The sequence below is a fragment of the Equus przewalskii genome, chromosome 11 (assembly GCF_037783145.1).
Source record: "Equus przewalskii isolate Varuska chromosome 11, EquPr2, whole genome shotgun sequence".
NCBI lineage: Eukaryota > Metazoa > Chordata > Mammalia > Perissodactyla > Equidae > Equus > Equus przewalskii.
The window spans coordinates 17,678,916-17,688,291 of record NC_091841.1 but is presented as its reverse complement, the minus strand read 5'-3'; the positions used below and the strand labels follow the sequence as shown (position 1 = coordinate 17,688,291).

General features: G+C 35.1%; 1 pseudogene; it reads left to right on the top strand.

The window, feature by feature from the left end:
* Positions 1–7,870: 7,870 nt before the first annotated feature.
* On the top strand, positions 7,871–8,815 carry LOC103565028 (olfactory receptor 5M5-like; annotated as a pseudogene).
* Positions 8,816–9,376: the final 561 nt, after the last annotated feature.

Sequence of the window (9,376 nt, the reverse complement as noted above, 5' to 3'; positions counted from 1 at the left end):
TCAGTTTTAAAACACGATGTGAGAGAAAACAAAACACCTTCTTAGGTGAAATTCTGCTCTATTTTATTCCATAAATTCACTCAATAAATATTCATGAGGCACTTATCATGTTTCAGTCACTGTAGTAACATAATAAGGTAACATAACTGAAAACAATTATGTAGTGAGCAGGTTTAATTTACGTAGAGAAATACCTCTCTGAGGAAGTGAAATTTAAGCTGATATCTAAATGATGAGTAGGTAATGATTTGAGAAACTTTGAGAGAAATATTATTCAAAGCAATGACAAGGCCTATGGGAAGGTTCTGAATTTGGAAAGAAGTTGCCACAAGATCAATACGGCTAGATGAGTCAATGAGGGAGAGAGTGACAGAGAATGTAGAAGTAGACTGTACTAAGAACTTTGACTTCATAATTTCCTTTGGAGAATGAGCCAGCGCTGAATCATTCACATGTCTCTTGCCTTCATGGTGAGACTAAGAAATATCACCACATGGGCCACGTCATTTTTATTCTTGTATCCCTTGGATGAGTGGATAATTGGCTACTTGGTAAATGGGAAGACATGGTAGATGTACTATTTTCAACTTTACCATGTGAGGTCAAATAAATAACACATTGCTAATCACATGCTTATCAGGTTTTCCATAAAGTATCATGTTCCAATGCCTGGACCTAACATCTTGAACTAACTACTCATTATGATAGCTTTTCCACATGATTTTACTCACTGGGTTTTATAGCTTAATCACTTTATTCTAGATATGAAAGTCCTTTCAGCAAACATTCACTCAATACTAATTTCATGGAAGGTACTGTACAAAACACAACTCAGACAGGGAAGGTATCATAGAAACATCAAAGACCATAGATTATGCCACTTTTTAATTTTACTCCTTGTTCTATTTATCTAGTTGGAAGAAATGGTGATCCATAATGCAAAAATCACATGAGAATCAACTCTTGATCACCCAAAGCAATCAGCTCAAAATGATTACAAACTGATGCATTCACATTGTTCAAATCCCAAGACTAACGAGTGTGAGTCTACATAAATTATGATTTTCCTGGAGTTTTCTCTTATTTCTTAAGGGCTAACTGAAAATTACTTTATGGACAAAAGGTCCAAATTATAAATCAGGTATAAATCATTCCCAGCAACTAACTCATCACTTGGACCACTAGTGTCCCTGGGAGAATCTTTCCTGGGGTCAGGTAGGAATGAAAATTCTGTCTTCTATATTTGTACTTTCTCTTCTTGTTTTAGTTTTGGATCTTCATCAATAGGAGTCAAGTGACAATAAAAACAGCTTTGAATGTTAGAAATTTAACTTTGTCTTTAATTCCTTGCCCAGTTAAAATGAGTCAATATGTGTTTCTCATTTAGACTGATAATAGAAAATACAAAATTTCATTGGAATTATGTGTTGACACTGATCATTTTACTTTAAAAATAGCATTCTCTCCATTCATTCAATAATTCAATACACTTGAAAACTATCCTGGAGTAAACACTTGACAATCTTATAACATTTTTTAGAATAGTATCAATTGAAAGAACAGTCCCCTACTCTCCCCCAAAAACCTTGATCAAATAATTGAAAAGACAGACAGACAATTTCAAGAAGAATTTATACTCATTCTAGCAAAAATAAAACTCTCATAGAACTTTATAAATCTCTCTTTAATTGTGGAGCAAAACTTTTTGGGCAAATTGATATTAACTATAATACCTTATTAGTAATGACTATAGTATTTGTACCTACATAAATAATGAATCAGAATATTATAAACATTGAACATTTTAGAAATAATTTAGTCAAAGTCTAATATTGAATAGATGATGGCTCAAGACAACAGAAAGAAAGCCACAATATCAAGGTAAAAAGGCTATTTTCTAAATGAAGATGCCAAAGAGTTTTTACTGATACATGTTTAGCATGATCTATAATTTAGGTTCATGCATTGTAGTCAGGTAAAGTACTCTGCTCTTATATTTGTGAGACACTGGAATGGAAATCCAAGAGAAGGGGAAGATGCTGGAGGTCACTATGGCACAGTAGTTAAGGAAGGTGCTCTTTCCTAGGAAATTAATATTCACATGAGATGCAAGACTCCACCAAATACATGACTTATCTAACTTTTCATTCATTTCCTACCTTAAAATACTTCTATTTCTCCAGCTATTCATGCAGACTTATCTATGTCTTTATGACCAATTGGGGTAAGTTCTAGACTGAATTACTTAAACTAAACTTCAAGTTTTACACTTTTATTGATTGATTGCCTTTATTTATTTATTTATTTTGGCTTAGAGAGAGAGAATATGAAATTGTTGGAACTCTAAATTTTCACTAAATATTTATCATTCCCCAAGTTAGGATAATTGGCGCCTCCAGTTTTTGGCTCAATAATTCCTACTAAATTACAAATAATGCTTTGTTTACTTGTATCTTTACATAATAAAACATAAACATATATGCATATTAATATCCTTATAAATCCATCTCATCTGCATGAACAAATCCATGTTGTCTTTGTTATCTAGTTTAGCTACTATCAGTCCAATCCAGAAGAAAGCAATTTGGCATTACTGAGCCAGAGAAACCTTATGTAGAGTTTTATTTAAGTTATAGTTCTTTTTTTTTTTTTTAAAGATTTTATTATTTCCTTTTTCTCCCCAAAGCCCCCCGGTACATAGTTGTATATTCTTCATTGTGGATTCTTCTAGTTGTGGTATGTGGGACGCTGCCTCAGCGTGGTTTGATGAGCAGTGCCATGTCCGCGCCCAGGATCCGAACCAACGAAACACTGGGCCACCTGCAGCGGAGCGCGCGAACTTAACCACTCGGCCACGGGCCAGCCCCCTAAGTTATAGTTCTTGAAATGAGGTACATAGACTAAATAACTCATGGCTACCTACACTGACTCCTAATTACTTAGAGATGTCAAATTGGATATCAATGTCATAGGGAAACTTTGTTTAGAAGGATACCTGATTCACCTTCCTCGGTGAAACTTAATTATTTTTCTGTGTGATATTTCTTAGATAGTGAGCAAAATATTCAGGAATATTACAGAACTTGTTCAGTAATCTCTCCAATAATTCAATTACTTGTCATTCTATATTGCAGTAGGAGTTGGAAATGATGAGTTAGAGGATAAATTTTGCTACTACTTGCATTAATAACAAATAAATAATCTTTCTAACTACCAGACACACAGGGTGCAGAAAAGTTAAATAGAAAACTATCAAAGGCATTTCCCACAGCCATTAAACACGAGCCTTGGACACCTCCCAGCAGTGCAAGTTCTATAAGTTTTTGCTTATAGAAACAGGAATAATCTTCAGTTGAATTTCTAGTAAGTATCCCAAAATCATTCAGATACTTACTTCTGGGAAAAAAGCTTTAGCTCTAATGAAGTAAGTTTTAATTTGTCACAGGAATCTACCAAAAATATTTAAAGTTTGACATCAATTTTTATGATATTCATATTTCATATCTCAAATATCTTTTTTAATTGAGATATTGAGGATCATGTTTCTCAGCTACTTTTGCCCTTTAAAGTGTGAATCAGGCAAGAAACTCAATGAAAGTGGTCTTGGGATCAGGGTCGTGCATGATAAAATAGGGCTGAAAAAAGAAAGGGGAGGAGAAACTAGGGAGGCATTATTTTAAGAAAAATTAAATTGCACACAAATTATATGAGAGTATATAAAATATCTTGAGCTTGTCTCATGGTATATCCACATATATGTTAATTTACCATACGTCCTATTCCAAATGATGCTTAATAAGCAACCATTATTATTTGTTTCTGTGACAGGATGAACAAACAGGTACTCGTATTTAAAGTCCAGCTGTACAGATTATTCTTTTGAGGGTAGAAAGATTTGTGTCCATCTGTGATTCATGTACAGAGCTCCAATGCCACATTGTATTCTATATCCTTTAGAATTCTTAGATTGTTTCTTCTTGTTTTTATTGCCCCCTCATTTATAAAGTTTCTCTTCTGCACTTAATGTTTCCTCCAAGCAATTTTTATGGGGAGAGAACGAATCAATGATAAATTCAAAAGAGCTTTAGTACCCTGCTAGTAGCCCTACTGAATAAAGGTGGCTTGTCAAGTAGCACAGAATATTTCTTACTTCCTTGTGTTTTGTATAACTGTTGAGGTGCAAGGATTCTAGCAATCTCTAGTGCTCAGTGTGGAAATTGGGATTGTTAGCCCTAAGACTACACTTGAGATGTTCCAGGCTCTTTGAATAAGAAAGGCTGCATCTTCTTTCCCACCTTCTGTAACTTCACAATGCACATGGGCATATGAAAAGTTCTGAGACTTCCTGCAACAGAGACTACCATTTTGCACTTATTTATTTTTCAAAACTCAGCATTTTCCAAACTAACTTTTTTTGTAGACTTATTTTGTTGCCTTATATCCAGTTGTTCTGCTGAAAACAATTTTGAAAACACTAATCTAAAAACTCAGGTGAAAGCAAGCTTAAAGTTTATGTATTCCCCATTTTCATTATTGCTAATTGTACTTGCTCTATGTCAACTGCAGGATTCTTTTTGAGATAAAATAAAATAAAAATAATATAATTTCTTTGAAAAACTGAAGTGCCTCTGTGTGTGGGAGGAAGTGTTATTATCAAAATATATTCTTTACTTCCTAAACTGTAGGGTGTGGTTGCTGAACTTATTTAAAGGAAAGGGTATGAAATAGGCAGATTAAATTCTGATCTCTTTTATATTTTTGTTGTCTTTATTTTTGTCCTTATGAGTTGCTAAATGTAATATGATCACCAGACAGATGTTAGAATTGAGAGAATTTGTTGTTGTTAGTGCTATGGAGAGGATTCCAACTCCTAGCAACTCTGTATACAGCAGAGTGGAACATGGCTCTGCATTTTTGCACCATCCTCTCACATTCTTGCACTATATCAGACAATGCTTCCCTGCTAGTCAAAGAGTTTTCATTGCCTTTTTTTTTTTTATGTGGTAGCTAGGTCCTTCTTCCTAGTCTGTCTTGGTCTGGAAGCTTTGCTGAAACCTCTTCACCCTGGGTGACCCTACTGATATTTGAAATACCAATGGCACAGCTTTCAGTATCACAGCAAGACAACCAACAGAGAGGTGATGTGGTTCCCTGATCTGGGAAGGAATCCAGACCATGGAAGTGAGAATCCCAGCTCTTAAACATTAGTTGAACAGATTTAAAGATTAGATGAGTATATTTATGTCATTAAAATGGAAGATTTATATATACTAAGGTGAGTATTTTCCAAATAAACTCATCCTTCTGGTGAGTGAGGATAGAGCGCTTTTGTTATAGACATAAATCCTAATACTCTGATCAATGTATTTCACTCCCAAAGGCCAAAGTTGCAGATTTAAGCCCCATAGATTACTTCTCTTTCAAAATAACAGGGAATGTATGTTCTAATTCATTGCCATAGCTGGTGTGTAACACACATACCCACACAAACTACAAAAAAGTACATCCGAGACAAACTCAAAAACAAGCACCCTTGTAGCTTTTAGGAATGTCCACACTTGTTGGCCTCTGATAGGAACTTTCAGTTCATTTAGCTGCTTGCCCCTTCTTAAATGTTTTGACACAATAGAAAATTCATCCCTGCACCTATGTGGAATCTCTTTGATTTCTCTAGAAAGCCTTCTGTCTCTGCAAATAATGATCACTCTATCTGAAAGTCCTCCCTATACTTGTCCTTCTAGAGAATTCTTAGTTATCCTTCTACTCCCAGTTAAAGGTTACCATTCTTTGACGCCTATCATGATTCCCGAACACAATTAGTTATTTTGTTCAAATCTTTATTATTGAACTAATCAATTTGAAACTTAATTTTCTCTTCATATGTCTCCTTTACCATGGAAACACCATCTAGCTCTTTTAAGACAAGCGTTGTTACCATTAGTCTTCATTTCCCTAGCAAAGTGACTTACACACATGTAGTGTTCAATGCTGGTTGTGTGCAAATGTTATCTCATTTTAATCTAAACCATACAACGTCCTGGAAGCATCACAGAGTCAAAGTAACTAGCTTTTGAGGGTATTTGGTTCAATCTCCAGGAAAGATTAGATACTGGAAATATAGTTGGTGAGATTGGCATAGGAAGTTTTATTTGCATCTCAGTGGATCAAGCCTGTAGACTTCTTTTGTTATGCTCTGATTAAAGATAGGTTTAAGAACTGAATTATTTGCCAACATTGTATTTGATAAGTTTCACATAAAAATAATGCATTCTGATACCTCTTTAAAATTGGAAGCTTTTAAAATCTTGGAACAACCATGTTACCATACAGTAAAAATTCAGCTTGTCTGAGTGGCTGCTAACTCTTGAGTCTAGGAACCAGGAGTTCACTTGGTTCACTCTTATATCCAGTCCCTTTGTCTCATTCTTATCATCTAAATGGTTCGAAAATGCATTTGAGTTTTGATCCCTTGTCTTATAATTTATAAAACAACACATGACAACATTGTGAGTCTGGAATGAAAATATATTCTCCGGACGCCTGGTTTAATAGTTTCAAATTTGATTCTTTCATTAAAGTTGATATTATCTGAACTGATAACATTATCTGAAAGTGTAATTCTTTCATTATGCATAGTGTCATCTGAACTCTGCACTAAGAATAATTCTATCTCTCTTGATTAGTTTTTGTTTTATAACTTCTGAACATTATTTTTATAATTTTATAATGAGGAAGGTTAAAGTATTTACATACGCTGCTAGAAAGCTCAGAGTCAAATTTGTGTTTCACCAGCAGCATAAATTTCCCACATTTTGTTATATACTGTAAACTCCTTAAATGCTGGGGCTGGCCTGGTGGCACAGCGGTTAAGTTCGCACGTTCCACTTCTCGGCAGCCTGGGGTTCGCTGGTTCAGATCCTGGGTGCGGACATGGCACTGCTTGGCACGCCATGCTGTGGTAGGCATCCCACGTATAAAGTAGAGGAAGATGGGCATGATGTTAGCTCAGGGCCAGGCTTCCTCAGCAAAAAGAGGAGGACTGGCAGTAGTTAGCTCAGGGCTATTCTTCCTCAAAAAAAAAAAAAAAAAACTCCTTAAATGCTTTCTGGGATAAATGAAAAAAAAGAAATGGGTAAGAGAACAAATCTATGATCTAAGTTTAGGCCACTTCTCTTTTCCTAATCCATGTCACTGTTGCTTTATTCATACAACTCTTCTGAATGAAAATCCCTTCATCAGTAATTCATGTAGGGAATTTATTATTCTCAAATGTTGCGTCCTTATCTGTGGTCTACTTACATAGGAATACCAGAATCTTCTGTATTTTGTGAATATAGCACTAAATAGGCTGCAGAGAATTTCCTTCAAATCCCTATAATTTTCGGCCCTCTAATACAGCAAGTAGGGAGTACAATTCTCAAAGTTTGAGCTTCTAAATAGTCAAACACTGTTAATGGCTGCAAAAGTGTTTTCAAACATATGTCACCATTTTCTCCAAAACCATTCCTAGGCTCGATGATGAAGCCCACAATTTTGTAGTGAACTGTCAGTGGCAACTGGTTGTTCAATCAATTTTTAGACAAATTTTAGGTCATAATTTCCTCATTACAAGCATGTTGGTGTCATAGGAGCCATTCTTTTTTGGAAACATGTTGTATACATAGCTAATAGGGGTCATGACTTTCTTAAACATCTCAGCTTCTACAGTCTCATACTCTGTCTAATAGTATCTCTGTGTGAAGGTCACTGAGAATGAAAGAAAAGGAGAGAAGAATTAAAGAAAGAGAAGAAACTATATGATGGGCATCTCATTCACTTCTTAATTTTTCTTTTGAAGTCATTTAAGTGAACAATGCTAACTTCTAAGACAATGATCAGAAGAAATTCCATCTTAGTGACTGAATTTGTTCTTTTGACATTAATGAATTGTCCAGAGCTTCAGCCCATCCTCTTCATGTTGTTTCTGGTGATCTACTTGATCACCATTGGGGGGTATCTGGGATGTTGGTATTGATCAGGGTGGATTCACACTTCCACACCCCCATGTACTGCTTTCATGCCAGTCTGACATGCTTGGATTTGTGCTATTCCACTAATGTGACTCCCAAGATGTTGACGAACTTCTTCTCAGAGGAGAAAAACATTTCTTATGTAATTTGTTTAGTCCAGTGCTATTTTTTTCATTACCATGGTCATTACTGAATATCACATGCTAGCTTTAGTGGTTTATGACAGTTACATGGCCATCTGCAACCATTTGCTTTACAGCAGCAAGATGTCCAAAAGGGTCTATATTCACCTGATTGTTGATCCATATGTTTATGGGTTCCTTAGTGGCCTGATGGAAAACATGTGGATGTACCTTTTGATCTGCTGTGGCTCCAATATCATTAATCACTTCTATTGTGCTGATCCACCACTTATCCGACTCTCCTGCTCTGACACTTCCATTAAGGAGACATCCATGTTTGCGGTAGCAAGATTTACCCTCTCACTCCCTCTTCACAATCTTTACCTCCTATGTCTTCATTTTCTTTACCCTCCGGAGAATGCATTCTGCTGAAGTCAGTCACAAAGACTTTTCTACTGTGGGTCCCATCTGGTGTCAGTGACTGTGTTTTATGGGACCCTGTTCTACAAGTAAGTTAGATCTCCCACAAACAAGTCAGTGGAGCAGTCCAAAGCCATTGCTGTTTTTCACATTTTTATAAACTCTATGTTGAACCCCATAATTTATAGTCTAAGGAACAAGAATGTGAAACAAGCTTTTTGGAAATTGCTCAGGAAAAAATGTACTTCCGAAGTAAAATCATAGTGTATCTTTATTTATAAATCAAAATGTAATTATGAGAACTGGATCCAACTTTAATTGCATTTAAAGTTAAGTCAATTTTAAATCCATGATCAAAAGCTATAATCTAACAAGAAAACACTAAAGACATAGGCTAGAAGTTTGTAGTTTTACATGTGAGCACACTGTGTGTGTAGAGTTGGGAGATACAGATATAGTTATAGTGGATAATTTCTCTTCCTTTATATACTTTTACATTTATAACTTTATATGTTACTTTTACCTTATAAAAATTATTTACTTTATAGTAAAATATTTGATCTCCAGAAGAGTATTAAGTAAAAGAGACAATATTTCCTTTCCTTTCCTCCACCCTGATCTTGCATTCTAACTTCTCAAATATACCACTATTAACAGTTTCTTGTGTTTCCAGAAAATTTCTATAGGACACTAACCAATGTTAGTAAACAATAGCTGTGTATGCATACATATACACAAAATTGTTAATACACATTTTGACTGTCATGAGCTAATATTTAGTAGTTTATAATTCTGTAGTATTTAAAGTGCAGGGATTTTGATCCC